A 26,176-nucleotide genomic window follows, 5' to 3' on the forward strand; every position below is an offset into this window, starting at 1 on the left:
CTCCTCCTCCTCCTCCTCCTCCTCCTCCTCCTCCTCCTCCTCCTCCTTCTCTTGCTTCTGCTCCTGCTCCTTCTCCTTCTCCTCCTCGTCCTCCTCTTCATACTCCTCCTCATACTCCTCCTCGTCCTCCTCCTTCTTCTGAACTAATTTCCTCACTGAGACCAAGCATTCCCTTCTTTTCTGAATCATTCCCAATATTATACAACTGTACGTTATCACTGGTGAGATGGATCAGCAGATACAGTCCTTTGCTGATGAGAATGACTCCCTGAGGTTGGCCTGTGGAATCCATGTAGTAAAGGAAAGAATTCACCCATAGTTATGCTCTAGCCTACATATGTGTGCCATGCTTTCCTCACTCACAATGAATGAATGAATGCATGCATGAATGAATGAATGAATGAATGAACAAATAAATGTTAATATGTTTTTCCATCTCCCATTACAAATTATTGAGGGTTTCTGGAACCATCAGAAACAACTTAGTTGGGGACTGAAAAGGTTGCTTAGAGGTTAAACATACAGGATGTTCTTGTAGAACATATAGGTTTAGTTCCAAGCCCCCATGTGGTGGATCACAACTATTTATTAACTTAATTTTCATGGGATTGAATGCACTCTTGTGGTCTCTGCATGCAACAGGCACACATGTAGTGTGAATGAATGCATTCAAGGAAAATATCCATAAATGTACAATAAAAATAATGAAATATTAGGAAAATATAATTTTATCTGTCTTAGTTCCTATTTGTAAAAGAGACAACCCCAGAAAGGTCTTCTATACTCAGCTTCCTCTATTCGTCACTGTACATTATAGTCATCTACAATCCCTTCCACAAGGCACTCATTAAAATAATGAATTAATTAATTAAAATAAGTTAAATAATTAAAATAAAGTTAACTATTTTTAACTGACAAACATTTCTACACATTTTGTCTTACAGTATAATGATATATATAGACAGGTAGATCATTATAAAGCAGAGTCTATAGCCATTTTCATCTTACTATGGCTTTGGCTTCCACTAAAGTTGTCTTTGCCTGAATGATCAAAACAAAACAAGAAACATAAAAACTTAGGTAAACAAGCCACAGCACCAGCACCAACGGAAGAAAATCTAGACCTTCCTTCTAATAGACACAAAGAAACACAGTGAAAGAGTGCCACAGGGCCAAATCCAGACTTGTCGTCTCATTATTTTGTTGTGTTGAAAATATTTATGCCTATTCTTACAGTGCTATTAGATATGTATGTATATATGATGTATATGTATATGTATAACTAACTGTGGCTACAGTGCTTTCTAGTTCATAACTAATTTTATTACTCCAGTCTAATTGAAACCTGTACTTATTGATACACTGCTTTAAATTTCTTTCTACCTAGCTGCTATTCTTCTTTCTTTTTAATTTGTATTGATTTCTATCTAATAGCAGCTCTTCTTACTATTGGGCCAGTTTCAGTATTATAATATATATATATACTGTCCTAATTTACTTGTATTGCTAACATATCATATTTCTTACTATTTGCAAGTACAAATATTTTTACCCTGTTCACCAGCAGCTGATTCTATATGTAGGTATCAGTTCACCATAGGCTAATTCTATATGTAATTACCACTCCATCAACAGCTAGTTCTATATGTAACTACCAGTTCACCAGCAGCTAATCCTACATGTAACTACCAGTCACCAGCAGCTAATCCTATATGTAACTACCTAACCCATAAACGTAAAGGTATAGTGGGAATTTTTAACTTCACTTGTTGAAATGTAACATTTAATTTCCAGTATCCTCCCCCAAATCCTCTTTTCTTTTCCTCACTTACATCAGTTAATGTTCTTAGAACAGTCTGTAACTAGTTAAATCCCATCTGCCCCCAATATTCTCCCTCTCATTTTTCCAAATTCTGTGTACATTTTTCTAGAAATATATATCAACCTGTATATTCAGATAGTTATAAATATATATTCAGGAAAATGAAACTCTACTTTAAAATTGCAGTTTCAGGCTACAAATTCACTACACGTTAATAGAGTGAACACATGTGCATGGATATTTTTCTTGGCTTTGCTCTGATCTCATCAGAAGGCACTGTCATACATCTAATTACATATTTAGTATGAAAACACGATAAAGTAAACTACATTTCAACTAGTAGGAGACTGATTCATATGTAAAATTTACAGTGTCTCTGCTTTCAAAAATAATTATTTTGACAGAATGATTGTCTTTTATGAATGCTTTGTAAGTGTGGCATAAATTACTGTTGCTTTTTGCAATTCTCTAAAATTGAATAGAAGCAATTTTCCTGCTTTTTCATTTCTATTTATTAATCAATTAGTTTGTTTTTTGGCAATTTTATTCATATAATAGGGCATTCTATTGCTGTTGTACCAACCCTTGTTTATCTCCTTCCTATCCTTGTCAACTCTCTCTCCTCCCTAGAAATCCCTTTCCCTTTTATTTTATTTTAACACACATATTCTAACTAGAACCGTTTTTATGACAGACGGTGTGGGGTCACCATTGTGTACACAACTGAAGACATTGACTGTCCCCATAGAATCCACTGGTAGCAGTAGTTGAGCAGGAAAGTGTAGTACCTCATTAGACCTTCTTTGAGTTATAACTGTCTATTGATAGGGCCAGTCTTGTGTAGGTCCAGTGCAGGTAACTGTAGCTGCTGCAATATTGTGTTTGTAATAACTGTGTCCCTAGGTGAAGAGAGCATTTTGTAGCTATTTTTCTGTCTTCCAACTTGTACATTCTTTCTACTCTTTTTTCTGGGTTATTCCATGGACACTGTAGGAAGTGATATTAATGTCCTGTTCATGTCTGAGTGTTCAAGTGACATTTATTCTGAGCATCTTGAACATCCATGATTATCTGAACAAACCACTATTGACTGAAACGAGAAGTATCTTTAATTAAGGCTAAGAGATTTGTCTGGGAGTATAAATAGAAACAGAATGCAGTTTGGTATCATGTCAATGTAGCTAAATAACAGCAGTAAATTCTCCACCCTATAGGACTGTTGTCTTCAGAAACCATGTTTTTTTTTTTTTTTTTTTTTTTTTTTTTTTTTTTGGACTGGGTTCAAAGCACCCTACTGTGGAAAAGGCATCAAATCCCACCTAGGAATAGTTGGTTACTTCCATAATAATAGTGTAACTTTTGCACCAATGAGTAGATCTTGTCTGGCAGTCAGCATTGTGGTTCATAGGGTTCAAGTTGGGTACAGACCATTGAAGTCTTATCTCACTAGGCGCCTAGCCCAGCATCTTTGATACTAATAAAATAGACAGCATGGAGGAGTAAAAAAAAAAAACCTAGATAAGAAGGTCATCTAGAAACTTCAAACTCTATCGTCTTAGCTATGTACGCTGTTTAAAATGGGAGAGTGTGATTTCTCAGAACTTTGACATCAGGAAACATCGTGAAGGAACCCAGTTATGTCTGTACCTTCAACTAGGGGGTCAAAGACGAGCCATTGTTAGAGTACTGGCCTGCTTATACAGCACTGGAGATGGAAAGCTCTTTGGAACATGGTGAGAGATGAGTGGGAATACTTCAAAATAAGGTAAGCATTGCTGTCATCAAAGGACGGTTCACTAAAGTTTCCAGGAGTCCCAACTAATAGGTTTCAACATAGTTCACAACTGTAGGTGTAATATCTACCTCTAATGAACACTTAACTGAAGAAAATGGACAGATAACCATGGCTTCTCTCACATAGTATGAATGGAAGGAATATATTTTGATATCAAGGTATATTGAATTGTCTTTTGAGAAATTCTTTCCTGATGAAGTTTCCCTAACTTATTAAGGGTATGGATGTTGAGTGAACTCAAACCGCACATGATTATCCATCATATAGATTGTGTTGCCAGCCAATGCTGAAAAAGAATGTAAAATGGATAATACAGAGAGAAGAAGATAGCTAATCATAGCTTTCCAGCTACCAGCAGCAAGATCTGTGTAAGTTTATGTCTTCTAGAATTTACTCTGGGAAAAGAGACAGAATGAATCTGGTGAGGCTGAACATATTTGAAACACAATGATTTACATGGCAAGGGAGGATTGTACAGGATGGTCTGTATACTGCCTACACTATCCCCTTGTAACCAAAGCTGTCCTTCCTACTCCTGAGAACGATTATCTTTTGCAGTTTAAAGCTAAGTACTTCATTCAGCTGAATGGAACATCTATGTTTATGTATACCTTCTCCAGAAGTTGGTCTCTAATGACTGTAACAGCATCTTTCTCTTAATAGCCCTAAGAAGACTATTAGTTCATATCTAGCCCCAGCATCAGTTGAGGGCTCTGTTGTAATTTGACCTCAGTTTTATATCTCTTTCTGCCCATCCATATTGCTCTCTCTTCTTCACAGAAGTTACTATAGACTTATAATTAATAAACTTTCTTCATGAAGATATCTATATCTGAGTCTGTTCCCAGGAGCTTCCGTGAATGATAATAATTTGTTCTCTCCATATTGTTGTTATTTGGTTTTTGTATGATACCTCATTATTATTATTTATATTAGGTTATTCAAAATATGTAAGTTTGTTTAAAATCAAGCTTGAAAGAAATGCATTTTCTTCTATAATTTATATCTCCTACTCTATTGTACATTTTGATCCCAAACTTCCCATTAGATCACTGGTTAATCTTCTGGGAGACATTTTATCTGATTTGTGCTTTTCTGAAGAACTATAATTTATTATAGTACCATTATGTTATCTATTAAGATTATCTATCATTTTCTAATAAATGTAGGATTCAAGTTCCTTCAATTTTATCCAATGAAGCAGATTTTTAAAATTCATGGTACTCTTCTGCTTCAGTGCAGGTTTCATTAAACACATAAATCAAAAACTTCCTCATACAGGATATATCAGATCAAGATTCAAGTAAGTAACTCAAATATTACTGTTGGCAGCTTTGACATGTTTTCTATCTGTTGTTTTCCATATGCTACAATGGCCATATCTATACTCCAGGATAATAAATTATGCTTTTCTATCTGTCTATGCAGCCAATTAAGATATATTGGACATCTCATGTCATGCCAGAATATTGAGTGTGACTCCTAAACACATGATGATGGCAATCTAGATTACTAGTGATAATAATTTATAAGGAGAGATTTCTCATGTTATCCAGTCATTATTTATGTTGGTAGCTTAAATGTTATGTAAAGAACCATTTAGAAGGCAGCATCCACTCTTCATTTAAACTTTGTTCATCTAAGGTATGTTCACCTAAGGGAGATATGTGACTTTTGTAGTTCTGTATATTAGAAGAATGAAATGGAGGTTTTGTTTGGCCTGTATATGCAGTCATGTTTCTTTTGTTGTTGTTGGTTTTTTGAATTTTGGTATGTGTCTGTCTTCCAATATCCTGTATCATAAGTATAATTGTCAATAATGTATAAGTTTGTATTTTAACTGTGTTATTATTATTATTGTTATTACTATTACTATATTACTATTACTACTACTACTACTATTACAAAATATCTGTGTAAGGTTCTGTTGCTGGAGATACTATGAACTAAAGTCTGATCAGGTGTGTTTTAGAAGAAACACAATTCAGCACATAAAAAGGAACAGAGAGGAGGTATCTTTTTCTGAGCAACAATAAATGTAAGAAAAGGCACAGTGACTAGGTGCAATGTGGGGTAATATGCTTATATAGTATCTGAGATCTACAAAGTGTCTCCTAAAGCCTCTCAGAGCCTTTGCAGATTGTCTGCTTCTAGATGAACAGTTCATGTACTGACGACATTAGCCCAGAAGAAGAAATCCCAGACAGCACACCTCACATGATTCTTTTATCTGACTAGCTAATACATGACAGGCACATCTCAATTTTTAAATACTTAGAGGTGACTGGCAGGAAGACCCTTGTTTTCCAGAAACATACATTCTAGAACCCACATAAAATCAACACAAAACAAAGCAAAACAGAACAAAACAGATCATTTAATTTGATATGACAGCAAGTGCTCTTGGTCACTTAACAGACAATATTTGAATGGATTATATGGAGGCTCAGGAAGGAATTTTCTGAGAACTCCATGGCAAGAATCATTCACAGAAGGGAAATTATATACTTTCATATGTTTAATTTAATTTCCATAAAAATATATATTTTAGTAATAAATTATATGTGTATGTATAAATGAGGATGTACATATTCCCCCAATTCCTTATAACCTCATATATCCATACCCTTTGCAGTGTGATACTGTGACTCCTCATTTAAAAGTGGAATAGATTTTCCTTAGCCTCAGATATGGTTCCTTGTTAGAGTATGGGTCTAGAATGTTTACCAAGGGCTCATGGTTTGAATTCTTGATCCCAGTTGGTTATATTGCTGAGAGGAGGGATATTAGGAATCCATATAGGCCAATGGGGCATGTGGTGCAAGAATGATAGCTTACCCATGGTCCCTTCCCCTCTCCCTCCTGTCCATTCAAGTGAAGTGCTTTGCTATACCTCACAAGTCTGTGCTGATATTCTTCCTCACCACAGGCCCAGAAACAATGGAGACATGTCAAACTGTAAACCAAAATGAATACTTCTCCGTTCAGGTTGGTTTTGCCCAGTGTTTCATTGCAGTGAGGAAGAACTGAGTGATAGGCTAAGGAAGTAGATCCAAGGCTGACCATCAGAAGATTTGGTAAAATTCTTCATCCTTTCTTGCCACTCAGCTACAATCCAATGAATAGGCTGGCTTCTGACCCTTGTGAATAGCCAAACACTTTTCAGTGCATGTGTAGAGCATCTTTCACTGACCTTAGATGTGTGGACCAATCTACTCGTGATGACCCTGTTTGATATTAGGTAAGAAGAATAAGCTGATAAACTATTATAACTATGGAGGAGGATTAAATTATTATTTTACAGAAATAAATGGATATAAATATTAACCACTTGAATCCATGGAAATTTAAAACAGAGCACATGCTGTGTCTCTTACAGGTACAAGTTATTTTAGCAGGCAGTGGGAAAATAATTGCAACTCTAATTGATTATTTGATACAAAATGTTCCCAAATTAGAAGTAAGCAAATTATAACCACACTTTTGATATTCCTAATTAGCATCTAAGTGAAATTATTCCACATTGGAAATTAAGGAAGAAGTAAAATAAATAGCAACTCTCTTCATGTTGTTGATTCTGTTTGTTTGTTTTTCTAGGGAGGTTTGGATTGTTTCAGTAGCCATTGCTCCCCAATGTGTTGATCTTTCAGTTACCCTAGTTAATACTCTGTCTTATGTCTCTTTATAACATACATTTCCTCCCACTGGCCAAGGAGCCAAGGACATCAGAAAGTCAAAGTCAGCACAGAGACTTACGTGGCCAAGATTAATTGGGAAACATGATTTTTGTTAGAATTATTACTTTCATCATGATTTCTTTAGCATTCTATGCCATTCCTCATCTAAACTACTTCAGTCATTAATGCATCTCATATTTCACAAGATTATCTGATAGTGTGATAAACACAGTTAACTGACAACTCATTCACCAGTAGATGAATAGTCTACGAGAAGTTTTGTACTAAAAAAAAAATGAAGCTATTTCTTATTATGTTTTGAAATTTATCATCAGTGTGTCTTTAGGACAGTCTTTGGATGTGTGTGAACATACACTTCTTGATTCATTGGCCTTCTGAAGACATATTATCAAAATTCAACTTTAAAGATTTAGTGTGGTATAGACAGATATTTCAGCAGCTAAGAGAGTATTGCAGAGGATCTGAACATGGTTTCCAGTATCCATGTTGGAGAGTTTACCACTCCTCCTAATTCTAGTTTCCATATCTTTTCTGGCCTTCTCATATTCTTGCATTCATATATAATACTGCACACAGACAGAGATAGAGACACAAACATAGACACAGACACACATATATGTTATATTTGAAAAGTATAACCCTTCCCAACTTAGTTTAATTGTCCCTAGTCAGCTCTTCAGTACAAATGTGTGTTTAAACATATTACAAAATTCCAATACAAGGTATGTCCAAACAGGATAACAGTGGCTGGAATGGCAGCTTCTGGAACATAAAGACAAATGACGAGTTCTGGTGTCAAATGTATGGGTTGCTGTTTGTCATGATGTCTATGAATGGCATTTGAGCTTGATGTGCTAAGGTGGTAATGGCATCCTGAACACCTGAGAGGTGGAAGCTGATTGAAAAAAATAAACATATATTAATTTACCTTGCAATTTAGTCACAAAGGTGATTTTTCAGAGACTCAATGTGAAAGGGTAACTTGAAATGGACTTTGGGATCTAAAGTGTACAAATTAAACAGTACAAAAATGTACCTCCTTTTTTGAGACATATTTTAAAGCAAGTAATTATTTTAATAGACCATAAAAACAGAAAATCCTTAGGCTGAATTATGTGAAAGAAGCTATTTAAACAATTATCCCATTCCTGATCAACTGATTTATGTCCTTCTTTCTCTTCATTCTTAGAGTTTCAGCTTTAGAGTAGTCTTGATGAGGGAATGGAATGTTCAGTGATGGCCTGTGAAGAGGGTATGACAGGAACCATTGTATGCTCTCCTCATGCCAAGGATGCTAGAAAGAGTTGATGTATTCCAGGTTGATGGGAAAAAGTTCTGTTCAACAAAATCACCAGCATACCTCACTCACACGCTCCTCTAGGTGTAGGCCAGGGTTTGATTTCTGAATTTCTGAAAGGAATGGAAGAAAAAAAAGTGTGTAGAGGAGCAAGGAATGGAAGATCAAAAGGTAGAATAAGACCCGATCATCCTAGCCTCCTAGCATTTATGTTCTTATTTTATTTCATCTCTCAAATCATTTTTTTTCTCCAAAATGAAGTTACTCCAGGGCAGGCTGTGTGCTCAGGATTAGTTTGGAAACATAAAAGAGATTCTTTATTCTCTGTACTTTTTCTGTTTGTTTTATTTTCTGTCTTTTTGTCTTCTTGTTTCAATCATTTATGTTTTTAGCTATTTATTTTTGTGACAGAGAGAGAGATAGACACACACACACAAAGAGAGAGAGAGAGACAGAGAGAGAGACAGAGAGAGAGAGAGACACAGAGAGAGAGAGACAGAGAGAGAGAGACAAAGAGACAGAGAGACAGAGAGAGAGACAGAGAGACAGAGACAGAGAGAGAGACAGAGAGGCAGAGAGAGACAGAGAGAGAGACAGAGAGACACAGAGAGAAAGATCAAAATACACTGTATGCAGAAATGTTTAAAAAGACAATAAGACAACAATAACTTCCTTCTTCAAAGATGGCCAGTATGTACTGACATGTTCCTAGTAAAAGGACTACAGCAGAAATATATCCAAGATTAGATAACCTAGTAAATGTGACTTAAACTTGGAACACTCTTTGTTCTCTTTCTTTCTGTGTGTGGTGAATTGTTCCTGGATTCCTAACTAACCAAAGCCATGAGATACATGGTCATCGTTCGAAGTTTGGGTGACACTCAGTAGAGAAAGAGTTATGTTGAGAGAAGGTTACCTCTCTAATCTGCACAGTCCTTCCTACTTTCTATACCTACTTTGATTATAGGTCCCTGCTGTACCTGGATTTCAAGATTTTCTAGACCTTTCTTTTCTTCCCTTGGTTGTTACGGCACACATTGCAACCTAGAGCAAAAGTCAAGAGGCGAGCAATGTCCTGTATAGCAAGCTGAGGTTGTTCAACACACCACATTGAACAAAAGTTTCAGCCCCCAACAAAAAAAAACAAACAAACTTCAGACCAATTTCACTTACGAATATCGATGCAAAACTACTCAATAAAATTCTTGCAAACTGAATCCAAGAACACATCAAAACTGTCTTTCACCATGATCAAGTAGACTTCATCCCAGGAATGCAAGGTCGGTTCAATATATGAAAATCCATTAACATAATCCACTATATTATCAAACTCAAAGAAAAGAATCACATGATCATCTCATTAGATGCTGAAAAGCATTTGACAAAATACATCACCCCTTCATGTTAAAAGTATTGGAGAGATCAGGAATTCAAGGCTCATACGTAAACATAATAAAAACAATAATACAGCAAACCAACAGCCAATATCAAATTAAACGGAGAAAACACACTTCTTAAATTCACAAGGAAACACTAAGACTCTAAATAATTACAGTAACTGTGAGAAAAGTCACATAACCAAGAATATAAGGATTGCAGAAACTCTACTTACTCGATGTCTTACAAAAGGCAGGAGTGGGACAAAAAGTTGAGTGGGTAGCAAATGGAATAGATCTGGGAGGAATTGGAGCAGGGGGATGAGTGTGATTAAAATGCACTGTTTGACATTATTGAGAAATAGCAAAAAAAAAAAGTGAGATAGGAAAAAATACATAATGACAGTTTGTTCCATCCTTAGTAATGTCCCTCCCCCAACCCCGGCATGGACGCACATACTCTCTCTTTCTTTAATGTGTATGTATGCCTACTTGTCTGTATGTGCACCAAATGCATGCAAATGACCACACACTCTAGAGGATGGAATTATAGATGGCTGTGAGCTGTCAATCAGGGTTAGTTTCTATAAACACATACATCACCAAACACAAAGAGTATGACTTTTAGTAGCCACCATGTGACATCAGTTACAGGATGGTGATAAGTTTTAATGAAAACTAACCCTGGTCCTCTGCAAGGAAAGCAGCTCTTGCAACCTTTAATGAATCTCTCCAGCATCTATTCTATTTTAAATAGGTGATCTCTTAATGTGTTTTCAGAGCATGTTTCTCACAGTGAAACTTAGACTGTGATTTTATTTTCAAAATGTTGAAGACTGATAACTGTAGCATTCAATCACCACTTGTGTTCCTTCAGATGTTGCTATGTTAAGTTTTACTGCTTGATCTACTTGATTCTTAGGCACACATTTATTAATTTTTCATGCACCCAAAGAAGTCCTTGTTCTTAAAGCTTATCACCATCCTGTAACTGATGTCACATGGTGGCTATTTAAAGACGTAGTCTTTGTGTTTGGTGACTTAAGTGTACATAGAAAGTTATTCTCTCCTGTAGTTCCTACATCTCTGTGGTCACCTTCAACATCACACCCTGGACCATACAGTTAATTTATCTTTGAACATGTCATAACATCTCATGCTTTGATTACAACTACCTCTCCTTCCACTTTTCTTGTTCAACTCACCCACTCTGGGATTGGTTCATCACCCTCAACCACTCTGATTTATTTGGGTTCTTGGCTTTCTTTCAATTAATTCGTTTTCCTTAGTTGACTGATGTGATGTCATAGGCTGGTATTTTGAAGGCATTTTTGGCCATGCCGATAACATTTTTCTTCCATCAGTTTCTAATTTAGTCTGTTTAGAGTAGTTGTTATCGTAAAACAAACCAATCATATTTTCACATCCCAGAAGTCCTATTTTTCTGAAGAAAAACTGAGAGATGGAGTGGTTTTATGGTGAGTATTCAAACATGATGGACTTTGCCTGTAGTCTGTAACAATGAACACATGGTTACATGGCTCTTGCAGATGCTTTCTTCTGCAAACCCTCCATACTCTCTTTCGTCATACTTGGTATCTTACTTTTTGAAAATTATACATCATTAAGAAATCAAAAGATGAGAAGTAGTTGCCTTCTTCATCCCTCATGTCAATATTCACCTATATCCCATACTCTCACACTGTTCTGTCAGGGTAAATGAGTAATCTTGGGCCCTATTTTCCATTCCAAAGAATGGTCACACTCCCCTTCCCAGCCTTTGAAAGGACATTATATTGCTGACTCATTTTATCTCATGTATATTGTAGTTTCTCCTTTTTAAAAACCGTTCTCCAAAATTGCTAAATCATTTTCATTGAGGACAAATTCCGCTCTTCCTGATTCCATCTCTCTGTTTTGTTTTCACTCATGGGAGACTGGATTTTCTAAAAGTAGGTCTAACAATACCTCCTACCCACACTCATTTCTTACAATCTGATCTTGAATTTTGCTTTTCCCCCATTTTTACAACCTCCTTATGATTTTCATGGAGGGAAATATTAGGAACCTAAGTTCAGATGTAGCTGTGCTTTTTGCTACTGAGCTATTGCTGTCTTCAGGACCTGTCAGCTAGCACAGCATGAATGGATGCATATGCAAACTCGTGTAGACATGCCACTTGTTTTGATTTTGATTTTCACATACTGTTACATGGCTGAAAGAAGCAGTTATGATTCTTTTCTTAAGTGCTGTGGATACAACTCAAACTATTTTTGAACAGCCTCTGAAATTGAGTCATTCTGACATTAAGGGCAAACCTCTTAAGCTGTAGAATCCTATTTACTTATTTGTTTGTTTGTTTGTTTTTATTTGGTGAAGCTCTGGTGGAGGAATTTCATCTGCAGAAAAGAAATTCATAGTATCTCTTGTCACAACCTCTTAGTGTGTCTGTGACATGGCTTTATGTAGATATGCTCTTATCAGTTGACCAGGGGTTCATTCTGTATGCTCACTTATTCTCTCCAACTATGTTCTGAACACAAGATTGATAATGCTGTAGTTAATGTATTTATTAAGGCACCTCTATATAAAGAACATTTTATTTTTATTATAATATAATTATTTACAGTTGACATTTTTACTAGAATGACCCCACACACCATTTATAAATGCACATCTTCTTCCCGCCCATTCTTGTTTCAGGAAGAAGACATTTTTGTACTTTATTTGTAAAAATCTAGTTCACTGTGGTAGAAAGATTCCCAATTATTGAAAAATAAATAGGGGCTTAGTATGTTTTTGACGTCTGTTTGGAAACTACATGTCATCAGGGTGTCTCAGAAATATGACAGATTTTCCTCAGTGTGTTGGACCATGCAAAGAGGAAGCAAGAAAGGATTTTCACATATTTTAAGGGAAATAGCTGCTGAGAAAATCCATGGTTCACTGCTTTAAGTAATTTGCACAGATGAATGCAACCTGTTTATAACAAACCTGTTTTTCTCCTCTGCCCTTGAAGCTAAGATCATTGTTTTCCTGGAATGGAGTTTGTTTAGTTACAAGATTCTCTGTATGTAGAGTTTTTAAATCTCATCAAACATTCATCTAAAGCAATATACCCAATTCTTTGTTGGATTTGTTAAGAACTGAGTGGAAAACACTAAGTCAGGCATCCATAGTTTCTCTGCGTTACGAATGGATTTTCTATTGGCATCTAGATATTGCATCCTATTTGGAGTTAAATCTCAACTATCAATTACTAAAAGATTTAAAGTTTAAATATTTTAATATTAGGATTTTCTTAGATCACATCTCTCTCCCCACCCCCAGAGCTATCACATTCTCTTTGATTTGGTCTTAGAATACAGTGGCATTGGGTTCATAAGATGTGGTATGTCAGTTGAAAGGAAGCTGCCTTTATTTCACTTTAATTTCTTTTTGGAAACCGTAAGTTCTCAGCACATTAAATCCAACATCTTCACAGACGTGTCTGGGCTGTTTATAGGTGGATATTTTTCATTTCTTTGTCTGAGGAGAAAGCTGTTTATAGAGTAACTTATTATATAAACACCCTTTGGCATCTTTTAATAGAAATCAATAACAAAGCAAAAGAGAAGGCAGATGCAATTTAACTACATGACATACTAAAGATACCCTAAGAACTTCTTGAAAATATAGGATGTACTATGTTTGTTTGGCATAAATGCTTGATGGGCATGGTTAATATTCATTGACATTATTTAAAAAGTGGAGTCTTTAATAAGAATATCTGAAAAATAACATTTTTAATTCATAAGACATCTTCAAATTTCTCATTATTTTCAAATGTGTTACCACCACTAACTTATGGAGGTATACTTTGGCAACCCTAAGTAATCATATCCATAAACTGATAGACCAGAGAAAGACTCTAACTCTGAAAAGAATGCCATTCTCACAGTCTTGTCATGTGATGTGCCAGTCCAGACTGCTTCTGTCAGGTGGTGGCCAAGGCAAAGATGCCAGTTGTGATCTTTGAACATCAATAGTGACCCCCAAAGACAGCCTTTCTTTACAAAACAGATGTCCAAATGAAAAAAGAAAGTCTTAAAGAAGTACACTTCAGAAAGAGCTTGGTCAGAGCTGAAACAAAAGATAGAAGTGACAGGGACCTCTGTTCTCAAGATGTGCTATCTTGTGCTATGATAGTGACCAAATTAAGACTGTTTTCTTAAAAATGTATTTGTTTATCTACTTTTCTCTTAGTGATTCCTCTCTGACAAGAGTTTGTAGCCCATTTTCCATACACATGCAATCTACAAGGAATCCAAATTCAAAGCACTTAGAGAGAAGTGCTTTGAATTTAAGAACAAGGTCTTCATATCTGGAAGCAACATCATGCTCTCATAAATAACTCTGAAGTCACTGCCTTTGCACACTTCCGTGGTTTGCAAAAGGCAAACACTTGATTTGTGTTTTGATGTTAAGGACAAGTTCTGTCACGCATCTCTTCACTTACTACAGTAAAAATTGACTGATAGCTTTCTATTTTTTCCTGTCATATTTTTCTTTTGCATCTAATGTACATTCCATGGCTTACTTCAATTGCTTCAGTCTTTATATCACGAATATCCTATCTACAAGTTGTTTTTATATCCATTCTAGTGCATTCCGCTTTTCTTCCTATAACTTATATTTATGTTTGTGATTTCACTAAGATGTCGAAAAGAAAAAAAAAAACACTACAGTATGATTTAAATTTTATAAAAGCCATAGTGTGATGGTCCATTATAGTATGATTTTGTTCTTTGTTTCCAAGCATTATGGTGGACCCTTCCCCCACCCCCATCCTTTCACTCTTTCTTTTGAAGCAGTTGTATATTCATGATCAAGTATGTGTTAAGGATCCAAGACTGTGCTGATTCATACCTGGAATCCTGACATTTAAGACGTGAAGATATGAGTTTGATTCCAGCTTGGGGTAAAAGAAAATCTATAGATCGTCTTGAAACACCGAGAGAGAGAGAGAGGGGTAGGGGTAGGGGAACTCTTCATCAAGCAAGACAGCAGGGTGGAGCAAAGTAAATAGGGGTAAAGAGAGAAAAGACAGCAGAGCTGGTCTTCTTTTCTTTCTAATTTCATAAATTTATTTAGACATAATACATGCGTCTTACAACTTAGCCTTTAAATTATGTGTGTTAGTTCATTGGTTTTCTTACATGCCAGAAATGCAAGTAAATACACATACAATTTTATGTGTAACACCTTCTGAAAGAGATCTGAATTGTTTACTGATTACTATTCTTCCTCGTGCTTCACATGGGTAAACCCTCATCCTCCTTGTGTTTCTTCTTTGCATTTGCCATTATCTAGGTGTTTCATACAATGGGAATCACCTATGATGTGTTCTTTTGTCTTTGACTTCATTCGTGTACCAATTGTTCAACTTTAATTCACTTTGCAAGAGACATGAGGACTGAATTTATTTTTAATGTTTACTAACGTTTCCCTGTATAGATGTAATGTGTTTTGCTGAGACCTGATTTGTGTTATTTTTATCTTTTGGCTGTTGTGATGAATACTGCTGTAGACATTCATGCATAATTTTTACTGTATTGATTTGCTATGGATGGATAATAACATGTCATTTGGTGGCTTGGCCATGAGAAATGTATTTTCCTACTGTTCTGTAGGCTGAATGCCTAAGATCAGGCTTCTGGAAGATACTGTTCCTATGAAAGCTACTTGGGGGTGAAGGGAGAAGGTAGCCTACTGCTAGTCAAAGACAGAGTCCTCAGAGTCTAGATAATAGAGAATAAATATTAGAAACTACAATATAAATGGGGTTATATATAAATGACACAGGTTATTATAAATACGACAACCAAGATTTTCTCAAAACAATGTTTTTAAGAAAATAAACACTCTGACAGGGACATTTAAGAGTTCATCACTGGACGCTATTCAACCTAAGTTAAAGCCAGTTTGTGTGATTGGCTTGTACAGACAATGAGGCACTTACCATTGTCCTTTCAGTCTGGCTCTTTGCACATTACAATGCCATTACAACCAGCATGGAAGTAATGCCCCAGCCAAAATGTGTATAGACAATGTGTACCAGGGCAATCATCTGTCTTGCAGAAAGAAATTCAATAGAGACAGCATTGTTTAAATGAAGATAGAAGGGTACTAAGTACACGAATTTGCAAAGAATTTCGTAATTTACTTTTAAAGTTAATTTATAGTTTTAATGAATATAGTTCATTTCATCACTTTAAAGAATATTCTTTTTTAACAAATTACTATTAATGAGACAGAGATATTCCATGAAAAGCTACAAGTGGACATCTTCCTTTTTGTTAGGTGTCTGAGAAAGGAGCTTAAAGTTTGTCTCAAGGCAATACTTTATATATTGGAAATACAAATCAAGGTAAAGTTAATGAGCAATAAGCTAACACTGTTATTCTAAACACAGGTTTTATTCCCAGCCCAGTTCTATTTAGTTTTTGCTTTCCATGTGAATCGACTCTAAGCTTTTCCTGTTGGTATATCTGTCTAAGTCAGTGAGATCTAGAAATCACATCCTAACTCTGTTCATGCCAAGTACTGGTGGAGATTCTTCATCCTTTTTTCCCTTCCCTCCTCTCTTCTCCTGTTACCCTGCTCCCTCTCCCTCCTTTCTGTGGTACAGTCACCATCAGCTAACATAACTCTGCTTGTGTGTAGCACTCCATCCAGCCATTCTCATGAAAAACAGTGCGAGATTATTGTCTGAAGGAGATCTCAAATACCCCTTCCTGGAATTCCAACAGAAAGAGCCAGGCAGACCCCTTCCCTCAATGTTGTCCAGGTAATCCCAGGCACAGTCTTCAGAATTTGCTAAGGCCCAATGAGTCAGTCTCACATTATTTTTTAAAAATAGGTATTTTTTCCATACAATGTATTCTGACTGAGGTTCATCTTTCCCAACAGCTTCCAGATCTTTTTGCCCTCTCCACCCACCCGACTCTGATCCCGTCTTGTTCCCTGTCATTAGGAAACAAACAGGCATCTATAAAGGAAAAAAAAACCAAACAAACATACCTGTATAGGACAAAAAAGAAAAGGTACAGGCAAAACAAAAAGCCAAAGAAAATGTACAAGAAATACATATAGAGTACATACATACATACACAAAGACATTGACAAATACACATACACACATACATGACACACAAACATAACACACATTGACATAGACACATGGCACAGGTATAAACACACATTGATACACACATGACATACAAACACACACACACACACACACACACACACACACTAGTACACATAGAAATACCCTAAAAATAAAAAAAACAGAAAACATAATATGAAGGAAAAGACCTATAAGGTAAAAAACAGGCTAACATGAAGCATTATGAGCTGAAACATAAAGGAAAGCAAAAACAAAAAACTCTTCAATGTTTCTATTATGAACTAGTCTTTCCTTTCTCTTCCCTTCCCTTTTGTCTGTTCTGAGGTCCACTTCTGTCAACAGAGACATTGACTGTGTGAAAAGGAAATACTGACCATTTATGCATTAGACACTGTATCCAAGGAGATAGATTTTAAGAGGAATTTTCCAAAGAGTCTGGGTTGAAAGTATCTGCTAGTTACCACTCATTTTGACTACACAACATAGAGAAATCAATACCCAGTCCCAGTGTCAGAATGTGAAGGGTAGTCTGTTGGTTGGGGAAAAGACATCAGTGATTTGATCCAGTACTGGACTCTGTGTGCTATATTATCAACCTGCCAGGAAGATGTAGCCACAGGTGCCATCTTAGCATGACTGTTAGGGAGTAGCTAAGCACTTTCTGTTTGTGTCTGAGGCCTGTTCACAGGAGTGAAATTCATTCCTGCTACTTTAATACTAGTCAAAAGCCCTGGCTGGAGAAGTCAAAGGCCTTAAGGCAGATAGTCATGTTGAACTGTCTTCTAATATTTATGTTTATATATGTAGATGTGGGCTGTCCTCAACTTTGGTTAGAGAAGCTTCTTTGTAGAGTAGACAAGAGATAAAATAAAGAATTATAGCTGTCCAAAGTGCTGAAAATAAGAGACAAAACATTCATCCATAAATAGGACAGAACTTCACACCCTTCTACATACAACCACCACTACCACCACCACCACCACCACCACCACCACCACCACCACCACCATCACAGCCACTAAGGCACTGGGAAAATTTCAGAAGAAGAGACAGATGAATGATGGAAATATGTGCTGTGAAGTGATGTCTTCTGAATGCTTGCCACCAACTCAAAGCTTCACAAAAGTCTGACACCATTCCTCGTGACAGAATATAGAACTTCAGGCGGTACTTCAGCATACAGGAAAATAAGTCCAGCTTGGGTTTCCACAGGAGGGGTCAGGAGGTTAAATCAGTCCAACAGGAGAAGCATGATGGATGAAGAGGAATAGAACTGACCACCCTGTGTATAGGATTGTTCACCTGTTGTACAGCACTTCGTAGGATGTCAGCATTGAACCTCAGGCTGTACCTGAACACCTGCACATAGGAGATCTTGATGCAGAATTGCCTTTTGGAGGGATTTGACAGGTCCACCAGACTTTGTCAGTCTCACTGTGTAGGGTGGGTCGCTGAGTCTGACCATGTAGAGAGATATGGACAGTCTTGATAAAAGTTTTCCACCGATTTTCCCAGCAAGAGGGTGCAATTGTAGCATTGGCTATTCTGCAGACAGATCTTTTCCCACGGTGCATAGCTAAATTCCCCAAGGGGCATATTCCAGCCTCCTGCATGGTACCCCTGAAGGGACTGAGGAAGAACATAGGGTCCAGGCTGCTGAGTATCCAGCAGATATGCATGGACATGCCGATCACTGAGTGAATAAAGTCCACGAAGTTCTCGTTGTTCTGGAGAGCGAGGGATGTGCGCTTGTGCCACCAAGGGTCAAAAACATATCCAGGTGAATCTCATTGCTGATGAAGGTGGTGTGGACACAAAGGCATGAATCCATTTTCTGCAACAGGTACCTCAGTTCCAATTCCTGGTAATCCAGGTTGGTCTCAAAGCTGATGAACTACTCACTCGTCTCAGAGTCCATGTTTTGTGTTTCACAGCGGCCTCTATACAGCTCAGAGTCCTTATTGCAGGAGACAAAGAGTGAGATGCTGGCCAGGCTGCTCATGGCACAGGTGTTTCTCCACCTGTACTGGCTGGATTTGTATGTCAACTTGATACAAGCTGGAGTTATCACAGAGAAAGGAGCCTCCTTTTAGGAAATGCATCCATGAGATCCAACTGTAAGAAATTTTCTCAGTTAATGGTCACTGTTGGGAGGGCCCATTGTAGGTGGTACCATCCCTGGGCTGGTAGTCCTGAGTTTTACAAGAAAGCAAGCTGAGATAGTCAGGAGAAGCAATCTAGTAAGCTGCACCCCTCTATATCTACTTTATCAGCTCCTGTCTCAAGGTTCCTGTCCTATGTGAGTTCCAGTCCTGACTTTCTTTGGTGATGAACAGCAATGCGGAAGTATAAGCTGAATGAACTTTTCTTCCCCAACTTGCTGTTTTGTGCAGGAATAGAAACCCTGACTATGACACCACCTATGTTGCATAGGATAGTGTGCTGGCACAATGTGGTGCTATCATGGCACATACCACTCCTCTGGCTCTCCAAGAAGGGTCCACAGAACCTATTCTCATTGCAGAAGAGAAGTGACTGGACTCTTGCAAGCCACTGCTGAACTGTCCTGTGAAGAAGAAAAATGGAAAATGTTAGCGACCATCAATAGGATTGTGAGATGCATCTGACAACTGACCATGCAAGTTGGAGCCTCCCAAAGAATGAACATGGGGGTTAGAATTATGGCTTCAGTAAAATGCTTACCATGTAAGTATGAGAAGCTAAGTTTAATCCCCAGTATACATGTAAAAAATGTATCAGTAGCCATACTTATAATCTCAGGTTTTGGAGGACAGAGATAAGAGGATCCCTGACACTTGCTAGCCAGCCAGTCTAGCCTAATTGGAGAACCCTAAGAATAAGCAGATTAAATATAAGAGGATGCAGAGTGACTATGTATTAATAACTACATTGTCATTCTGCATTATGTCTTATGGCTGTTGTACCACTTTGTACTTTACACATCTAACATTCTCTGTGCACATGTATGAAAAGGAAACATTGGGCTAATTATTAGGATATTCATCTACCTCTATTTATTCCATTATATAATAGGCTCTGAGAAGTTTTAGGGAATAAAGTTTCTAAACTCAAATACACTTGCTGGATGAGAACAAATCTTGAAAAGTCTCACATTGGCAAGATTTGTGGACTTTTATGTTTTTTTTCTTTTATATTTATAAATATATAAATATATATATATATATATATATATATATATATTTGGTTTTTTGGTTTTTCAATACAGGGTTTCTCTGTGTAGCCCTGGCTGTTCTGGAACTCACTCTGCAGACCAGGCTGGCCTTGAAGTCAGAAATCCACCTGCCTCTGCCTCCAAAGTGCTGGGATTAAAGGCGTGTGCCACCACTGCCCGACTATTTGTATTTTTTTTATGTCAACACCAGAGGATTCCACATCTTCCACTAATGAAGTTATGGCATGCTCAGCCCTGTCAACAAGAAAAAGCTTCATTGCATAATATTCTAGAATTCATGTAGGACTTCTATATGGATCATCTGATATAACTCACATAGTGGCTTTTCAGAATATGCAATTAAGATATATGTTCCTCAAAAAAATACTACAACAAAAAAGCAAGTGGTTCCATCATATCTGAAGAATGCCATGGATAATTTATGGACTGTATCAGCAATCTATATTGAAATGAGAACAGTGAGGGAAGGTCTGGTTTGCCAGTGGGCTCAGGGGGCATGGCGCTATGCACATGGACAATTTAGAGACAGAACAGAAATGCCCCAAATTCTTAAATAAATTTTTGTTCTTTCTCTTATTTTCCTTTAATTTTCTGTTCTTTCTATTTAAAGCTCCTTGGAATCGGATTAATCCTTAGAATTTTCCCTATGCATCATGCTGGAGAGACTTCAAAGTGATGCCTGAGAGGTGTTGATAGAGAGAGAACAGAATGTTTAATGGAGGGTGGAGAGAAAGACCGCATTTACTTGACTGGAATATTGAATTTCATCAGCACAAAATCAGCACCAATATAGGATGGTACTTTGTGTGGGTGATTGTGTTCCTTGGTTTCTATTCAAAACTGAAATAAATCCCATCAGTGCTCTGATGTTTAGACCATTAAGAAGGCATTTCCTAATTCCTTCTTTGCCGGATTTCTTTTCTGTTTGTGGAGTATATATTTTAGGAGTCACTGGACTATTAACGTTTCACTAGTTTGTGTCAGAAGTAAGTATCTATGAAGTGATTAATGAGTGGATTTAGTGGGATTAAATTCGGGTGTAGAACTAGCAGGTAGGAAGCCTGGTTGTGAAGGCAAACATCTGATTTCTAGTGTGATGCCAGACAGTGTCAAAGCTGGTTCTACAGCCAAGCGTCTGATCGCTAAGCAAATTCCCTCGATCTGCAAGCAGAGAGCACAAGCAGTATTTTGGCTTTTCCACATCCTAAGTAATTTTAACACCTGTGGGTACTTTACAAGACAAGCCTGGAAACAAGATAAGGAAAAAAAAATAGAAATGGCTACAGTCTCCTTTTCTGGAGATAGAGATGGTTCTTGGCAATCACTATCCACAGATTGTGGAGTTTGTTGACGATGAACATTAAAGCCCGTGAGACAAAAATACCCACGCTTTAAGAAACTCCAATTTGATTGGCTCGAGATTGTAGGTCCTCGGAAAATGAAAAAGGAAAACTGAATTTCTCAAAAGTGTGGTGAAGTGTCAAAATTTAGGTCATCCACCAAAAGCTAACATTTGTGTGTGAGAGAGAAGGAAAAGCACCCTGCTTCTGCCTGACAATACTTATTTGGAGTTTGCTTATGGCATCTTCAGGATCGCTGAGGTTTGTAGAGCTGGAGGCTTCATCTGTGTAGTTCAGCATTTTCTGTCCTTGACCATAACTCAGCTTGTCTAGTGCCTTAGAAGTCAGTCATCATCATGAGGATGCTGGATAAGGAATGTGCACAGCACAGACCCACAGCAACCATCCTGCCAGATTCTTTAGGACATGTGAGATGGCTGAGTTTGGGAAGAAGGGAGAAGAACCATTCCCAAAAAATTGAGGTGGAGTCCTCATGGTGAATCATTGCGCGGAATACATTCCGTAAAGCTCTTTAGCCTCCACGAGTTCAGCCCTCATGTCTTTACTTGACTTTCTCATAAGGAACCTTCTCCATCACGTTAAATCTGAGTCTGCATCAGTTATAAGACAGAGCTTCTTTCTACTCAGAGACAAAACAGTGCTTCCAGGTCAATTGCACAGAAGTGTTCTTCCACTGAGTCTGAAACCGGAAACACGTCTAAAGCATCTTTACGCAAAAGTCACATCCTCTCAGGATGTTGGATGCCTTTCTGGTCTGTGCGGAGATACTGCCTCTGTTCAGCTACGTAGCACCAACAACAGTGAAACATTTACCATGTTAAAAAATATTCTTTGACAATTTTAATAACGCACGTAATGGCTTTTGGCTGTTTTCACCTCTTTTCCTTATCTAGTCTCTCGTTCTCTCCATGGAAATCCTTCTTCCCAACAGGTTTCACTGTATATTCACAACTCTACTTCCTCTCTCTCTCTCTCTCTCTCTCTCTCTCTCTCTCTCTCTCTCTCTCTCTCTCTCTCTCTCTCTCTCTCTCCCTCTCCCCCCTTTTCCTCTTCCTCTCCCTCCCTCTTTATGGGAGTATAATGAGGCTTGGTGTGGTGAGCATGGCTAGGAGGTATCTACTGGATCATGGTAACGTATCAATGGTCACATCACAGATGAAAATAACACTCCCTCTTTTGTAATCATTAACCTCCATTAGTCCCTCATGGAGAGGCAGGGCCACAGGAGACCCTCCCAACACACAATGTACCATTGTCAGGCTTATTCTCATGCGGGGCTTCAGGTAACTGCATCTGCTGTGAGTTCACCAGTGAAACGACTATGTCCCAAGCTAAAGCCAGGCACTCCTCCCCAGGCGTTGGCTCTTACGTTCTTTCTGTCCCTCTTCTTTAATGTTCCCGAGCCTCTGAGCAGCTGATAGACATTTCATCCGGGGCTGAGCACTCATTTATGAGTGTTTTCAGTAACTGCTACCCACTGACAAAGACATTTATCTTCCTGTTGGTTTCACACTTTCTCAGACTTCATAAATTTGTTTTTATTTCCCTTTTAAAAGTTTTTTATTGTTTTTAATTTTGTGTGTCTGCATGTGGGTATGGGCACATGAGAGAAATTGATCACTGAGGCCAAAGACATTGAATTCCCCTACAGCTGCAATTGCAAACAGTTGGCAGTTGCCAAGTATGGTGACTGGGAACTAAATTTGAGTCCTCTGCATAAAACAAGGTGTTGTCCTTAAACACTGAGCCTCTTTTCAGGTCTTATTTTTATATTTTTGATTTTTGAGAACAAAATGATATTTTTTGTTCAGTCTCTCAAAGGTCAATGTCACTGAATTTATTTCTACTTTTCTGCCTAAATGGTGATTTATTAAAAAAAAAAAACAACATAAAATTCTAATGTCACATTTCAGAGCACATATGTTTTTAACAAAAAGGACTGTTATGCAATTACATTGACAAGTGAACTACAATAAGCAAGTTCAAGCATTCACAGGTAATAATGGCCATGACCAGGCACCCCTGCATGGCGAGCAGTCCTGGAGAATATCTCAGGATGTATGCAACAAAGCTCAAATCTAATTAAAGGTTGATTTTTCGAATTTGTGTTGAATATGAAGTGGAACAAGTGTAAGCCTAGTACTTCCATTACTTGGACTTACTTTGTGTCTAACCAACATTTACATAGCTTAGGAAATATATGTTTCATATCCAATATTTCATAAAGAACTGAAGACAATGTTTTTGCCCGTCCCAGATTAATATGTGTAACTGACCCCCATCACTTTGCTTTCCTAACTTCCCAGTTCAGCAGGAGATGAGGTTGTTTGAAAATAGGGTTTTCAAGTTAAAATTAAGCTGTTGTCCAGTATGAATCGCCCTTGTATCATAAGGGATGTTTGGACACAGATGTGACATGGATTTATAGCAGAAGGTAATGTCAAGAGCCAGTGAGGGATGATGGGTATCTGCACGCCAAGGTGAAATGGCCAGAGCAAATTCTGCATTCGCAGCTCTCAGATTGAGGTACCCCTACCTTCAGCTTCTGACGGCAAGACTCTATGTCTCTGAGACAGCTCACTGTTAAGATCACTTAATTTCTGGTGCTTTATTATGGCACCTATAGAAAGAAAATACTATCTTCAAAGCATCTTATTTGATGTTTAAGCAGTTCATATACACTGTGCTATGGCTGTGTTGTTAGAACAGCAGCATAGCATAACTTCTGCACAGAAACTCTCTGTATTGATCCAGCCAGCTAACTAGTGTTAGATTTAAATCTCAGCCTTTAGTCTCTGCATTCCTTCTCCTAACAGAAGAAACAGCGAAGAATAGCATGATTGTTTACAAACACAAAACTTCCTCTCAAAAGACAAAATAAAGTTGTATTTCAAAAATATCCAGACAGCTCTCGATTCTGGTTAACTGCAAAAAAGTCATTTAGTTAGATGAACAGAGGCATTAATTTAATATGTATCCCCATTGAAACCTTTAACAACTAGTTTTGTGTCAAGAGCATCAAGTTAAAAGTCTTCATAGGTTTGTCATCTAATAGGAATGAGCTATGCACTGTGATTATTCTTACTCTTCTTACTTTCTAAATTCTATCTCCAGTGTTAATGGTGGTGTGAATGAGAGTGCACAGGAGGCGGGCCTCTGACCTATGAATGTGGGTGTCGAACAGTTTGTCCTGAGACTGAAGCATTCCATCCCACGTGGAAACTCATCAATGTAGAAACTCATTAATTAGGAAGTTAAAGAACTCCAAACAGTTTCAGGAAATCCCTGAAACTGATCGGAATAAGGAATAAACTCTGAGAGTTTCTTTTTCAGACAAGCCAAACTAAAGGAAGACTCTTAAGAGCACACCAGCTGCCTGGAAGAAACGAAACCGCCAAGCTGCCTAGAAGAGGTTTAGAAAAGTAACTTGGAAAAGACCTTTTTGAAACTCTTGAAATGCCTTCAGGCTGTGAAGTGTGCTCCTAGCTTCCCAGCTTTTGTGAGCTGTCACCCATGCTGGCATGGACCTTGGAGATGTTGCTGTCTGTGGGTCATGTCTGCTCCCGTAACTAACCTCTGACTCATATCACTGTCAAAAGCCACAGTGAAATTCATTACTTGGCAATGTTGGACTTTGATGGTATCTATACTCTGATCTGTCAAGGGCTCCCTATTTGGGGTGAGTAGACATGTGGGTTGGGTCTCCCTAGGGAAAGTTTTGTCACACATTGGGTTTTGATTATCTCTTATACCTTGTGGTTCAGTGCTCTGAGTTATGCAACAATACTCACTGTTCACTACATATTTACAGCATCCCACCAGGAAGATACAAGTCATTTTCTTTACAGTTTCAATTCAGCCCTGGAAAATTCAAAATCTTTGTTTTAAAATTAAATCTTCGAATATAGAGAGATGGCTCAGTGGTTAGAGCACTTGTTGTACAAGCATGATTAGGGATGGGTGTTCACATGCCAACACACAGGATAAGCTGGGCAGGATCCCTCGGCATGCATGTAACTGCAGCCCTGAAGTGGGTGGAGGCAAGTGGATTGCTGAGGCTTCCTGGATGAGCAGTTCGGTAAAGGGTTTCCTTGTTCCTTCTCTGAGAACAATTTGACAAGTGATCTTAAGTATGGACATTTGACACAGGATTGAATTTTTAGTACTTAAAGACCTGGACATGTGAAGCCTTCCTGATTTTCACTCTCTTCTGCTGTGATTGATGTTCTATGTGGGACCCTTCCTCCACCATCTAGAGATGTATGACTAAGTTTCAATTTAGAGGGAACTGCACTGAATAGCAAGAAACCATCTTTTTTTTTTTCTTTCAGAACTACAACTTCAGAGGACAAACAGAGGAATCTTGCCCGCAGCATGAATGGTAGAAGCTTGAGAGTCCTTGCAGACAGCAGCCACAGGCTCCACTGCAGTGGTCATGGTGT

General features: G+C 37.7%; 1 pseudogene; it reads right to left on the reverse strand.

Moving 5' to 3' along the window:
• Window positions 1-17,284: 17,284 nt before the first annotated feature.
• On the reverse strand, window positions 17,285-26,171 carry LOC114621305 (annotated as a pseudogene).
• Between the last annotated feature and the right edge of the window lie 5 nt (window positions 26,172-26,176).

This window comes from Grammomys surdaster, unplaced genomic scaffold (genome assembly GCF_004785775.1).
Source record: "Grammomys surdaster isolate TR1022 unplaced genomic scaffold, NIH_TR_1.0 174, whole genome shotgun sequence".
NCBI lineage: Eukaryota > Metazoa > Chordata > Mammalia > Rodentia > Muridae > Grammomys > Grammomys surdaster.